Raw genomic sequence first — 13,018 nt, 5'->3', positions numbered from 1 at the left:
TTGTGAGAATCAGCTGTCAGGCATGGAATAGAATTATACAGTTGCCGTAGGTCAAAGGAAAGTGTTTTGCTCTTGGAATTTTGACAGTGTGTCAATGGTGGATATGCCTAATTATGTACAGGTGAGATCGCCAAGAAGTCTTGTTAAGAATCATAAATCACTAAAAATTTTATTTATATATTTGATTTGGAAATGGTTAACTGGAACAGTGAAAGTAAAGTTAGAGACAATGGGTATCATTATTTTAGACAGCATTAGTTTATTATAAAAGAAGCATGGGATTACATGATGAAGGATTTCAAACTTCATTGGAATGGGCAGCTTCATATGATGCCACTTCAATAGAGATTTCAGTATACACGCTTTCCAAGAATGTCACCACTCAAAACAGAAAATAATCCTTATTGTCTAGAACTCCTTTGATGCCTCTATTTTCTGGAAGAAGAACTTTATCTCCACCTTTCACACTCACTGGTTGCATCTTTCCACCATTTTCTTTAGAGACTGATCCAACAGCTACCACTGTTGCTTACAGTGGTTTTCCTTGAGATTTTTCTGGGAGCACAATGCCTCCTTTGATTACAGGGTCTGCAGCACTCCTTTCAACCAAGAGATGATTAACGAACAGCAGAAGCTTCCTAAATGCTTGTGCTTTATGGCCCCAGCACTGCAATGCCCGCTGTGCTCTCGTCACTGCAAGGAGAAACCCCTAAAATATTTAAGTTATGAAACATTCATTTTGTAAGTCTCACTTTCCTCATGGCAATAAAGAGATACTGAGTAAAGATTTTTTATTCTAAATCCTGATCTAAGAATTTTTGTTAAGACTTTTAGAAGAACTGTGACTTAAAGCTCTGAATTTTACTGTCTTGAAACTACTCTAGGTGGATACTAGTAGGCTGATGATGCTCATATTTTAAATTGATAATGTATATAATATAGAATAGTATTTTTAAAAATATTTATTATTCAACAAGTAGAGGGACAAAGTCAATGTGTGTGTTGTGGGCAGAGGCCTTTCATCTGCTGGTTCACTCCCCAAATGGCTTCAAGGGCCAGGGGTGGGCCATGCCAAATAGAGGAGCCAGGAACTGAATCTGGGTCTCCCATGAGGGTGGCTGTGTCTCAAATACTTGCTCCATCTTCTATTGCTTTTCCCATGCATTAGCGGGGAACTGAATGGGAAGCACTTCAGCCATAACTTTAACCGGGACTCTGAATTGAGATGTCATTGTTGCAAGCAGTGGCTAAATCTGCTGCACCACAATGCCAGCCCAAAGATAGTGCTTTTTGAATCAGCAATCAGTAAAGTGTCCAGAATTATGTGAGTTTTCAATAAATGCAAATCATGAAACTGACAATGCTGTCATACTATCAGTACTGGTAAATTGAATGGCAAGATTCTCACTTCCTCTCTTTGGTTTTATACACTCAGACAACTAAGTGTCTAACCAGAGGGTTACATTTAGACTGTAACTATATTTAATTTGGGTGAAAGAGCTTGAACTTTTTCAAAATTAGTGGAAGCTTTGAAAATTGAATGATTTCACATTTCAAAAAGAAACTCAGATTCCTGAATTCTCATTAAAGATTAAAGTATTAGCATACTCCCCAGTGGAACAATCAGAAATGGCTACTAGTCCCTCTGGGTCGCCAAGGGCATGAACCTACTTCAGCTATTTATACTGCCTGTCTCCTGTGAGTTCCTGTGCCTCAAAAGGCTTAAGACTCTTTTATGTCAAAAAATGATCTGTTCTCCCGGTTTAAATCCCTAGTGCTCCTCATGTGGCATGCTCTCAAATGACAAATTAATTCTCTGAGGGACAGCATAAAGTACTTGACTACATTTTATAAAGATACATGTTTTTTTATTAAAGATTTATTTATTTTTATTTTAACATTTATTTAATGAATATAAATTTCCAAAATAGAGCTTATGGATTACAATGGCTTCCCCCACAACTTCCCTCCCACCTGCAAGCCTCCCCTTTCCTGCTCCCTCTCCCCTTCCATTCACATCAAGATTCATTTTAAATTCTTGTTATATACAGATCGGTTTAGCATACATTAAGTAAAGATTTCAACAGTTTGCACCCACATAGAAACACAAAGTGAAAAATACTGTTTGAGTACTAGTTATAGCATTAAATCTTAATGTACAGCACACTAAGGACAGAGATCCTACATGAGGAGTAAGTGCACAGTGACTCCTGTTGTTGACTTAACAAATTGACACTCTTGTTTATGGCATCAGTAATCACCCTAGGCTCTTGTCATGAGCTGCCAAGGCTATGGAAGCCCGCTGAGTTCACCGACTCTGATCATATTTAGGCAAGGTCGTAGTCAGAATGGAAGTTCTCTTCTCCCTTCAGAGAAAGGTACCTCCTTCTTTGGTGACCTGTTCTTTCCACTGGGATCTCACTCGCAGAGATCTTTCATTTAAGTCATTTTTTTTTTTTTTTTTGCCAGAGTGCCTTGGTTTTCCATGCCTGAAATACTCTCATGGGCTTTTCAGCCAGATCTGCATGGCTTAAGGGCTGATTCTGAGGCCAGAGCGCTGTTTAGGACATCTGCCATTCTATGGGTCTGCTGTGTTTCCTGCTTCCCATGTTGGATCGTTCTCTCCCTTTTTTATTCTATAGGTTAATATTTGCAGACACTAGTCTTATTTATGTGATCCCTTTGGCTCTTAGTCCTTTCATTATGATCAATTGTGAACAGAAATTGATCACTTGGACTAGTGAGATGGCATTGGTACATGCCACCTTGATGGGATTGAATTGGAATCCCCTAGTATGTTTCTAACTCTACCATTTGAGGTAAGTCAGCTTGAGGATGTCCCGAGTTGCACATCTCTTCCCTCTATTATTCCCACTCTTATATTTAAGAGTGATCACTTTTCAGTTAAGTTTCACTTAAGAATATTGTGTATTGATTATAGTATTCAACCAAAAGTATTAAGTAGAACAAACAAAAAAAAATACTAAGAGGGATGAACGTATTAAGTTGTTCATCAACAGTCAGGGCAAGGGCTGATCAAGTCACCATTTCTCATATTGTTCATTTCACTTTAACAGGTTTCCTTTTTGGTGCTCAGTTAGTTGTCACCAATCAGGGAGAACATATGATATTTGTCCCTTTGGCACTGGCTTATTTCACCCAGCATAATGCTTCCAAATTCCTAAAAGGGATCACTTTTCAGTTAAAATTTAAACACCTAAGAATAATTGTGTGTTAATTACAGAGTTCAACCAATGGTACTAGAACAAAAAAAAAATACTAAAATGGATACAGTATTACATTGCACATCAAACGTCAGGACAAGGGCTGATCAAGTCACTGTTTCTCATAGTGTCCATTTCACTTCAACAAGTTTCCCCTTTGGTGCTCAGTTAGTTGTCGCCGATCAGGGAGAATATATGATATTTGTCCCTTTGGGACTGGCTTAATTCACTCAGCATGATGTTTTCCAGATGCCTCCATCTTGTTGCAAATGACCGCGTTTCACTGTTTTTGACTGCTGTATAGTATTCTATAGAGTACACGTCCCATAATTTCTTTATCCAGTCTACTGTTGATGGGCATTTGGGTTGGTTCCAGGTATTAGCTATTGTGAATTGAGCTGCAATAAACATTAATGTGCAGACAGCTTTTTGTTTGCCAATTTAATTTCCTCTGGGTAAATTCCAAGGAGTGGGATGGCTGGGTTGTATGGTAGGGTTATCTTCAGGTTTCTGAGGAATCTCCAGACTGACTTCCATAGTTGCTTAACCAGTTTGCATTCCCACCAACAGTAGGTTAGTGTCCCTTTTTCCCCACATCCTCTCCAGCATCTATTGTTGGTAGATTTCTGAATGTGAGCCATTCTAACCGGGGTGAGGTGAAACCTCATTGTGGTTTTGATTTGCATTTCCCTGATTGCTAATGACCTTGAACATTTTTTCATGTGCCTGTTGGCCATTTGGATTTCCTCTTTTGAAAAATGTCTATTGAGGTCCTTGGCCCATCTCTTAAGTGGTTTGTTTGTTTTGATGTTGTGGAGTTTCTTGATTTCTTTGTAGATTCTGGTTATCAACCCTTTATCTGTTGCATAGTTTCCAAATATTTTTTCCCATTCTGTCGGTTGTCTCTTTACTTTCCTGACTGTTTCTTTTGCAATACAGAAACTTCTCAATTTGATGCAATCCCAAATATTAATTTTGGCGTTGGCTGCCTGTGTTTCTGGGGTGTTTTCCAAGAAGTCTTTGCCGGTACCTATATCTTTCAGGGTTTTTCCAATGATCTCTAATGATTTGACGGTGTCGGGTCGTAGATTTAATTCTTTAATCCATGTTGAGTGAATTTTTGTGTAAGGTGAAAGGCATGGGTCTTGCTTCATGATTCTGCACGTGGAAATCCAATTTTCCCAGCACCATTTATTGAATAGACTGTCCTTACTCCAGGGATTGGTTTTGGATTATTGATCAAATATAAGTTGGCTGTAGATGTTTGGATTGATTTCTGGTGTTTCTATTCTGTTCCATTGGTCTATCTATCTGTTTCTGTATCAGTACCATGCTGTTTTGATAACAACTGCCCTGTAGTATGTCCTGAAATCTGGTATTGTGATGCCTTTGTTTTTGTTGTACAAGATTGCTTTAGCTATTCGAGGTCTCTTTTGCCTCCATATAAATTTCGGCACCATTTTTTCCAGATCTGAGAAGAAGGTCTTCGGTATCTTGATTGGTATTGCATTGAATCTATAAATTGCTTTTGGGAGAATGGACATTTTGATGATATTGATTCTTCCAATCCATGAGCATGGAAGATTCTTCCATTTCTTGGTGTCCTCTTCTGTTTCTTTAAGGTTTTGTAATTTTCATCGTAGAGATCTTTAACGTCCTTGGTTAAGTTTATTCCAAGGTATTTGATTGTTTTTGTAGCTATTGTGAATGGGATTGATCTTAGAAGTTCTTCCTCAGCCGTGGCATTGCCTGTGTATACAAAGGCTGTTGATTTTTGTGCATTGATTTTATATCCTGCTACTTTGCCAAAATCTTCTATGAGTTCCAATAGTCTCTTAGTAGAGTTCTTTGGGTCCCTTAAATAAAGAATCATATCATCTGCAAAGAGGGATACTTCGAGTTCTTCCTTCCCAATTTGTATCCCTTTAATTTCTTTTTCTTGCCTAATAGCTCTGACTAAAACTTCCAGAACTATATTGAATAGCAGTGGTGAGAGTGGGCATCCCTGTCTGGTACCAGATCTCAGTGGAAATGCTTCCAACTTTTTCCATTCAATAGGATGTTGGCCGTGGGTTTTTCATAAATTGCTTTGATTGCATTGAGGAATGTTCCTTCCATACCCAGTTTGCTTAGAGTTTTCATCAGGAAAGGGTGTTGTATTTTATCAAATGCTTTCTCTGCATCTATTGAGATAATCATATGTTTTTTTCTTCTGCAGTCTGTTAATGTGGTGTATCACATTGATTGTCTTGCGCACATTGAACCATCCCTGCATAGCAGGGATAAATCCCACTTGTTCTGGGTGGATGATGTTTCTGATGTGTTGTTGCATTCTATTGGCCAGAATTTTATTGAGGATTTTTGCATCTATGTTCATCAGGGTTATTGGTCTGTAATTCTCTTTCAGTGCTGCATCTTTTTCTGGCTTAGGAATTAAGGTGATGCTGGCTTCATAGAAAGAATTTGGGAGGATACCCTCTTTTTAGATTGTTCTGAATAGTTTGAGAGGAATTGGAGTCAGTTCTTCTTTAAATGTCTGGTAGAATTCAGCAGTAAATCCATTTGGTCCTGGACTTTTCTTTGTTGGGAGGGCCTTTATTACTGTTTCAATTTCTGTCTCAGTTATGGGTCTGTTTAGGTTTTCTATGTCTTCCTGGTTCAATTTAGGTAGGTTGCATGTATCCAGGAGTCTATCCATTTCTGATAGGTTTCCCTCTTTGCTGGCATACAAATCCTTGTAGTAATTTCTGATGATTCTTTTTATTTCTGTGGTGTCTGCTGTTACATTTCCTTTTTCATCTCTGATTTTATTGATTTGGGTCTTTTCTCTTCTTTTTTATAGTTAGTTGGGCCAATGGGGTGTCAATTTTGTTTATTTTTTCAAAAAAGCAGCTCCTCATTTGGCTGGCTGATCTTTTGTAATTTTTTTTTTGATTCAATCCTGTTGATTTCTTCTCTGATTTTAATTATTTCTCTTCTCCTAGTAGATTTGGGTCTGGTTTGCTGCAGATTTTCTAGATCCTTGATATGCATTGAAAGCTCATCTATTTGGTGCCTTTCCAATTTCTTGATGTAGGCACCTATTGATATAAACTTTCCTCTTAACACTGCTTTTGCTGCGTCCCATAAGTTTTGGTATGTTTTGCTGTTATCCTCATTTACTTGCAGAAAATTTTTGATTTCTCTTTTGATTTCTTCTATGACCCATTGTTCATTCAGGAGCATGTTGTTCAATCTCCATGTGTTTGCATATGCACTAGGGATTCCTGAGTTGCTAATTTCCAACTTCATTCCTTTATGGTCTGAGAAGCTGCATGGTATGATTCTAATTCTTTTGAATTTGCTGAGACTTGCTTTATGGCCGTATGTGGTCAATCCTAGAGAAGGTTCCATGTATTGCTGAGAAGAATGTAAATGCTTTATGTGTAGGATGAAAAGTTTTGTAGATATCTGTTAGATCCATTTGGGCTATAGTGTTGTTTAAATCTGTCTCCTTGTTGATCTTCTGTCTTGTTGATCTTTCTGTTTCTGGTTGTGGCGTATTGAAGTCCCCCAGTACTATTGTATTGGGGTCTAAGTCTCCCTGTAAGTCCCTTAACAAATCTTTTAAATAAACCGGTGCCCTGTAATTAGGTGCATATACCTTGATAATCGTTGTATCTTTCTGTTGAATTGATCCCTTAATCATTATATAGTGTCCCTCTTTGTCTCTCCTAACAGTTTTTGTGGTAAAGTTTATGTTGTCTGATATTAAGATGGCTACGCCCGCTCTTTTTTCATTTCTGTTGGCATGGTATATCTTTTTCCAGCCTTTCACTTTCAGTCTGTATGCATCTTCGTTGGAAAGATGTGGTCTTGTAAGCAGCAAATAGATGGTTTTGTTCCTTAACCCAATCAGCCAATCTGTGTCTTTTAACTGGACAGTTCAGGCCATTAACGTTCAATGTGACTATTGATAAGTAGTAACTTTGCCCTGCCATTTGCCAAAGATATTTTCTAATATATGTTTTGAACTTCCTGTGATCTTTTGCTGTGAGGTTTCCTTCCTTTACCTTCTTTCATATTGATGACCGTGTTTCTGTGTTTCTGTTTGTAACACATTTTTAAGCATCTTTTGCAGGGCTGGACGAGTGGCAACAAATTCTTTCAATTTCTGTTTGCTTGAAAGGTCTTTATTACCCTTCATTCACAAATGATAGCTTTGCAGGATATAATATTCTGGGCTGGCAGTGTTTAAAGATTTATTTATATTTTACTTGAGAGTCAGAGTTACACATAGAAAGGAGAGGGAGAGACAGAGAGAGAGGTCTTCCATCCGCTGGTTCACTCCCCAGTTAGCTGCAATGGCAGGAACTGTGCCAATCGGAAGCCAGGAGCCTCTTACTGGTCTCTCACACGGGTGCAGAGGTCCAAGGACTTGGGCCATCTTCCACTACTTTCCCAGGCCATAGCAGAGAGCTGGATTGGAAGTGGAGCAGCCAGGACTAGAACCGATGCCCATATGGAATGCTGTTGCTTCAGGTCAGGGTGTTAACCCGCTATGCCACAGTGCCGGCCCCTAGATAAATGTTCTTAATTATACAAAGGTGGGCAGTTATAGACACACAAAATTCATCTGGATTTGTCAAACTTGTAAGATAGATTGTTGTGTTCTGATTATTTCAGGGACCCAAGTTAATAAAATACATATAATAAATATACATAATACATATAATAAAACTATGAATATATAACTTTTGTTACACAGATACAAATACTTAAACACAAAATAAGGAAAATACAAATAATAGACATCTGATTTGGCAGTACCTTCATAAACACAGTTTTAGGAAGTAAAAAGTTCAATATGCAAGATTAGAGTGATAGAATTTTTAATACACAAAGCCAGTATATTAATTAGAACTAAATAAACAGATTCAGGTGAGTGAATAAGTGATTGATAGAAATAGGCCTAGAAACTAAGTTATATACAAGGCAACAAAGGAAACCAGGGGGCCAGTGCTGTGGCTCTTTGGGCTAAAGTCCCAGTCTGGAACTTCAGCATCCCTTATGGGTGCCAATAGAGTCCTGGCTGCTCCACTTCTGATCCATCCCTCTGCTAATGTGCCTGGGAAAGCAATGAGGATGGCCCAACACCTAAGGCCCCTGCAATCATGTAGCGGACCTGGAGGAGGCTCCTGGCTCCTGGCTTCAGATATTCAGCTCCATCCACTGTGGTCATTTGGGGAGTGAACCAGCAGATGGAAGACCTCTCTCTCTGTCTCTACTTCTCTCTGTAACTTTGTCTTCCAAATAAATGAAATGAATATTTCTTAAAAAAAAAAAAAGAAACTATGTGTTTAAGTTAGAGAAGATAAAATGGAAATAGGTAACAGAAGTAGACAAGATCTTTAGATATTGCAAGGGGTATTATACCAGTATAGCATATACACTTTTATTCTGTGATTCCAAGGATCAAAAAATGAAAAAAGCATGCTTCTTTTTAAAATGTAGGAGAATGCAAATTGCGGATTGTTCAGACTAATGACATGAACCACCATGCATGGAGAAGTAGAAATCTGTGCTACTAGGTGGATTTTTGAGCGTTTATTAGATAGAGAGCTCATATGTAAACCATGAGTCCCAAAATTGAAACTAATTTTATTTTTTCTTTTGGGATTTTTAAAACTTAGAAGTAATTGTAACAAAACACAGAATAGAAAAATCTAATTAAAATTACTTTAAGAGAAAATCACTGTTAACTTTTTTGATTATAGGTTTCTAAATTTTTATGAAAAATTATGAATATAGATTCTTTTATAATCAAAATTGGGGCTCTAATATATAAATTTCTGTTTATTGTTACTTTTTCCTTTCAAAATACATCACAAATGCTATTATCCTTTGTTGTAACATTTAGATTATTTTAATAGAGTACTATAACATTCAATTACTGTATTATAATCAATTGTCATTAGAAATATTTACTGTTGTACAGATTTATGAAAAATGGTGATCTATTATATTTTTCGTACTTATTCCTATAGGATATATATTTAAAATGGGATGATGCATTCAAAGGATATACATTTTTTAAGGAGTTGTGATATATATTATAAATTTCCCATCAAAAGTATTTTACAATTTACATGATTCCACCAGCTGGTAATGACAGAGAAAGTTTCTCAGCGTCTATATTAAATTTAATTTTACCACTTTTTAGCTTTTTTCCTCCTGATTTAAATTTTTCTAGGATTAAGTGGTTTTTGATCATTAACAGGTTTCAATATTTTTCAGATACATATTTTATATTTTTATTTATTTTAAAAGGTAATATATGCTCATTATTTGGCTCATTTTTTTACATAATCATCTTTCTCCTGTTGACTTCCAAATGTTTTGTCATATTTAAACTATTGTCTAACTTACTGTCTTTCATATAACTGTGTTTGTTGTCTTTTACATTTCTTTTTTAAATTATTATTTGAAGGCAGAATTATGGAAAGAGGGGGAGGGAAAGACACAGAGGGAGAGATTTTCCATCTGCTGGTTTATTCCCCAAAGTGCTGCAAGGACAAGGGCTGGGCAAACCAGGAGCCAGGAGCCTCTTCCAGGTCTCCCATGTGGGTGCAGGGGCCCATAGACTTAGGCCATCTTCTGATGCTGTCCCAAGTGAATTAACAGGGAGCTAGTTTGGAAGTGGAGCAGCTGAGACTAGAACCGGTGCCCTTGTGGGATGCTGGCATGGCAGGTGGTGACTTTATCCCCTGTGCCACAGTGCTGGCCCTGTCATTTACATTTCAAACTGATTTATAGCATATATGTCAATAACTTTGAGAAGTCTGAGATTTTATCCTACTGATAAGTGAACAAGTTAGTCTGTGATAGTATTATGGATGCAAACAGAAGACATGAAACTTCCGAATCAGAGAAAATGGATAGGTGATGTCTCACAGCAACATCAGTAGCCAGAATGTCATTAATTTCTTAAGCTGGTTTGACAAGGCTCAGTTCTCACAAGGCAACATAACAAGGGCTGTGTGATGCTTGCCCATGTAGTGGGTTGCATTACAGGAGTAACACCAAGCCTTAAAAATCCCCCAAATTTTAAACAATCAAAAATCAACCCAATATTTTCTTCAGAGGAAGACATTGCCTTTATCATTCTGGAGAGTAAACAGACATTCCCCACCTCTGTTTAGCAAGACTGTGACTAAATAAACATCCCTAGGGAGATAATCTAGGCCACAAGCCTGTCAGTGCTTCTGCTCCCAAGAAATGCAGAAATGCAAGAGATCCAAGGAGAAATGTCTTGTGAGATTGTGCCATAAAAATGTTAAATTAGGCCAGCGGTGCCGTGGCTCACTAGGCTAATCCTCCACCTGCGGCGCCTGCACCCTGGGTTCTAGTCCTGGTCTGGGTGCCGGATTCTGTCCCGGTTACCCCTCTTCCAGTCCAGCTCTCTGCTGTGGCCCGGGAGTGCAGTGGAGAATGGCCCAGGTCCTTGGGCCCTGCACCCGCATGGGAGACTCCTGCCTTCGGATCAGCGTGGTGCACTGGCCGCGGCGGCCATTGTGGGGTGAACCAACAGCAAAGGAAAACCTTTCTCTCTGTCTCTCTCTCTCTCACTGTCCACTCTGCCTGTCAAAAAAAAAAAAAATGTTAAATTAAATCACTTCTTAGTTTCTGTTTGTGTTAGGTTGAAGATAATGTTTCTTTGTGAATATTATTAAACTACACAACTGGGGGAGTTCTCACATTGGTTCCTCTCAAACGTTGCCATTATCATCTTGCAGTGGAAGAATTCGACCATGTGAATCTTCAGGAGCTCATTTTGTAGCAAATACTCAAGCAGTTGTGTTTTTCTATCTAATAAAATATTTGTTTCCATGTATATATTTATTTTCTAAATTTTCATGTGCTATCTAGGAAGATATGCCTTGTTCGTTCCTTAGCTTTGAAAATTCTGATTCCAATAAGTACGGTATTACTCATATTAAGTATCAACTATGTGCCAGAAAATATTCCAAATGCTTAGCAATTTTCTCTCACGATGATCCGAGGCAGGCACTAGTTCACTCATTTCCCTTGGGTAATAAACAGGTGGAGAGCACAGGGTACCCGAGGCTGTTCGGCTTCCTTTTCCTGCCAACATGATAACAAGGCTTGATCAGACGTGTGGATCAAGCCTTCTAAAAATTGATCAAAGTTTTAAGTGTCAAAATAAAGCCGTGCAAGGTATATCATGGGACAATTCAGTTCTTAAAACTAAATTTTTTGTGCCGTTTTGTTTAATAGGACCATTTAAATATATTTGGGTGGTGGTTATGAAGTTATTGGTGCTTAGAGAGGCAGGGGATATAATCAGCAAAACTGAGAAGTTTAAATTACAACAAATCATAGAAACGTTTTTGGCATGCTCCCTCTCCACATAAAAACACATGGTTTCCTAATTTCTACTGTGTTGCTACGTATCATAAATGGGCCTGGATTTGTCAAATTGCTTTTTTTCTAAAAAAGCCAGATTTAGAAATTTTGGAGTAAAATGTTCCACTTTTTAAATGTATAAGACCAATTAAAACTATTTAAAAGCCAATAGAAAACAACATTTTGCAAGCCAAAAATAGCACATGTTTACTGAAAAATTGCTTCACTGCATCAGCCTATGACTTTTTATCTAAATTTTGGCTTTCATTTCCTTGGGGTATTCACATTTCTGACAAGTCTACTTTTGTAAGTTCTTCTTTGTTTTCTTTTTCTCCTCCTCCTTCTTTCTCTTCCTTCTTTTTTTCCCGCTTTCTTCTTTAGATAGAGTTTCAGTTTGTCAACTCTAACTAACCCAAGGACACTTTTCATGAGAAAAGAAACACAGAATATTACACATATAATATGTTTTCAAATGTTAGCACACAGCTGGTCAGCCTCAAAATCATAAGGTCAATTTAAATCTGCTTTTTGGTAATCAATAGTTTGTCTGTTCCAAGCATCCCAAAAGGCCAAATGAGAATTTTATTCTTTACACATAAAATCACACAATCTTACCCAGTTTAGTAAGATTAAAATTTAGGTTAATAATTTAAGATACAGAGAAAATCAGCATACACAAACAATACATCAATTGACTTCATTTGTAAAGAAAAATTCTGATTGGACATATATAAACCACTTTATTTCACTAGTTCACTACATATTTAAAATAATGTCATAATCAGTAGTTTAATTTCCTTTCATATATTTTCAGCTAATAATACTCTTCTAAACATATCACTCTTAAAATGTCTCTTTTGTACAAATTCTTTCCATATAAAAATTCTGAAAAGTTATAGAAATATCAGGTTTATGTTTTGCCACTTGAGTCACAAATAGAAATGTTAATATTCATTTTAGTGTATAAAATAATTGGGATAAGTTATGATTATATGATATAGATGAAAAGATCCTAAACATTAAGTATTTACTATTTGCTCATATGACATTGACAATTTAATTGATACTCTTTAGTGTTTACAATGTCTATCACAGTATTTATAATCTAGTTTTCTTCCAATAGTTTAGTTGTCAAGTGAAACAAACTGATGTGTTTCTAACTAAAATTGGTTCTTTTGTAATGGTCAATGATAATTCTGATATTCCTTAGAAAGTCTCCTTTATTTCTTGGTTCAATCAAAAGATACAAAGTGCTGTCAACTAGAAAATGACTTGAGCTTCAAATTTATAATGGAATAAGCAAGAATTTAAAGGAATATCTTGACAGAAAAAGGTGTTTAGAAAATTCACACTTCTGTTGCTCTCTCATACCAGTGGTTTCCCAAAGA

At 37.0% G+C, this 13,018-nt stretch overlaps 1 pseudogene; it reads right to left on the bottom strand.

Moving 5' to 3' along the window:
- Window positions 1-350: 350 nt before the first annotated feature.
- The window catches only part of LOC149127349 (10 kDa heat shock protein, mitochondrial pseudogene), a 75,508-nt pseudogene continuing 62,840 nt past the window's right edge, over window positions 351-13,018 (bottom strand).

Source organism: Oryctolagus cuniculus, chromosome 3 (genome assembly GCF_051225735.1).
Source record: "Oryctolagus cuniculus isolate XC-2025 breed Fujian yellow rabbit chromosome 3, ASM5122573v1, whole genome shotgun sequence".
Classification (NCBI taxonomy): domain Eukaryota; kingdom Metazoa; phylum Chordata; class Mammalia; order Lagomorpha; family Leporidae; genus Oryctolagus; species Oryctolagus cuniculus.
The sequence above is the reverse complement of the archived record's forward strand: the minus strand, read 5'-3'. Positions and strand labels throughout refer to the sequence as shown.